We start from the raw sequence: 2,036 nt of genomic DNA, 5'->3' as shown, positions 1-2,036 counted from the left end.
CGCCAGTCTCGCCTCTCGCCCTCTCCTCTGCCTCTCGGCTCTCGCCGAGCCGCCGTGGCGTCTTCACATTGCATCAGCCTCTGCAATTACCTTTTCTTCTTTTTTTCGTTGTCTTTCTTCTCGTTATTTAGTTTAATTTTTGTTGCTGTTGAGATGTATTTTTTGACATTTCTCTGGTACTTAATATGTTATGATATTCATGCACCTTCAGATGAGAATATGTGCACGAATTGGAGTTACAGGGATATAGTATATTTCATCGCAGACGCGTGCACCTGGATAAACAGCAATAAAAAGAGGTCACCCATGCGCTAAAATAGAACAGAGTAATAGATCAAACAAAACCAGAATGATATATGGCAAGTGTGGACAAGATGAAATCTCAAAGGGGGAAGCTGCCCAACTTGGAGTCTCAAGTGACCATTCTGGGAACAAAATGGTACCTGTGAGACTGCAGTTGGAACTTCTGGAACCATCTGAGACCAGAGTGGTACCACTGATGTCAGCAAAGTGGAACCAGCCACTCCACTTGGGAATCCACCTGGGACCATCCACATTCAACTGGAACCATTCCGGGACCATCAAACATCCAACTGGAACCAGTCCAGATTCAACTGGAACCATTCTGGGACCAGTCCAGATTTTCGCCTGGGTCATCATCAACACACCTGATCGCTCGTCTCACACGGGCGTAAAATTCGCAATGATCGGACGATGAACAACAATGAAAAAAAAAAAAAAAGCACATAGATTCTCACTTCCGGTCCAACTTGTCTTTCTCAAAGCATTTGCAAATTTTGTAATGACGTGCATGAGTCTCCGCCACACTGAACACAATGCTTGCGTCTTTCTTCCTGGTGCACGTTGCGCCATACACGCCTAATCTGCAAGAAATATAATTTTCAGAAAACACGATGACAGCATAGCCATGTGCAGTAGGTGTCAAGACATATACACACCGTCTGCACAAAGTCGCTCACGGTTTCATCCTGCGTTCAATCTCCCTGTCGTTGTTCAGATTGCCTGCAAATGGAGTGAAATCTACAATGACAATGCATGGCACAGCCGAACATATTATTTCACAGTTATATTGATTACACACGTGACACGCCAAAAATCCTGATGGCGAAGAGCGATTTTGGCTTCAGATCCAGGGCCGCGTCTTCACTTGACATTTCAAACGAGCCTGACTGGTCTGCTGGGGGTTGGCAGAAACAATTCCCCTTACGGGCTCTTTCTCAGACGGGTTGCTAGAACGACAGTATAAACTGGGAACGATAGTACAAACCCTCTAATAGCTGCAGACTTCGCGGAACAATAATACGCTCGAGATCATGCGTACCACTCACTGCGACGAGAAATGTCCGTTACAACCAAAGCGAACCGAACAAGACACAAAACTGCGCATGCGCGACAAGCAGCGCTGGCTGGTGGCATGGTGAACAGGCAAGGACGCGGGAGTTCGTGTTGGCATGCAGCCAATGCAGCCATCGCGGCCCAAGACGCAAAAATAGCAAGCTGTACACAATAATTTTTGTCCATTTAAACTGAAAAATCTTGTATCGGTCACGTGCCTGGTATCATGCATATCTAACTCCACTGAAGTGACATTCACCCCAACCTTAGAACCACATTACGTCCAGAGCAGAATGTCAAAATACAATCCTCAGGATGTCATGCAATTGACAGCCCTTGTGACACTACCTATGGATGTCCTAATGATGTTTAAATTGGACGAGGACGTCTGGACCAGATGAGGACGTCCATGGGCTTTTTATGGTTTATTGGGGCGGCGCACGAAAGAGCAGAAGGACAGCAGAAGCGTTCGGGAGAATTAGTGTTGTGAACATGTTTCGCGATTCGGCTGAAATGTAAATTTGGAAATGCGAAACAGTAGTAAAAATGTCGAGTTGCGTACGAAATCCTTCCAATACACAGTAACACACATTCTTGGGGCATTATACACCTCTGGAAAGCGTCCAAAGCGTTATCTTTTTCTGACGACGTAATATTTAAAATTGTTATGTGCGCCGATA

At 45.6% G+C, this 2,036-nt stretch overlaps 1 long non-coding RNA gene across 1 annotated transcript; it reads right to left on the bottom strand.

Moving 5' to 3' along the window:
* Positions 1-472: 472 nt before the first annotated feature.
* LOC135395480 (uncharacterized) lies at positions 473-1,236 on the bottom strand. The gene is made up of 3 exons (XR_010423112.1): positions 1,103-1,236; positions 960-1,023; positions 473-884 (listed from the first exon to the last, which is right to left on the bottom strand). It is a non-coding gene; the product is annotated as an uncharacterized LOC135395480 (long non-coding RNA).
* Between the last annotated feature and the right edge of the window lie 800 nt (positions 1,237-2,036).

Source organism: Ornithodoros turicata, chromosome 5 (genome assembly GCF_037126465.1).
Source record: "Ornithodoros turicata isolate Travis chromosome 5, ASM3712646v1, whole genome shotgun sequence".
NCBI lineage: Eukaryota > Metazoa > Arthropoda > Arachnida > Ixodida > Argasidae > Ornithodoros > Ornithodoros turicata.
Note: the sequence above shows the minus strand (reverse complement) of the source record. Positions and strands in the feature narration are given on the sequence as shown.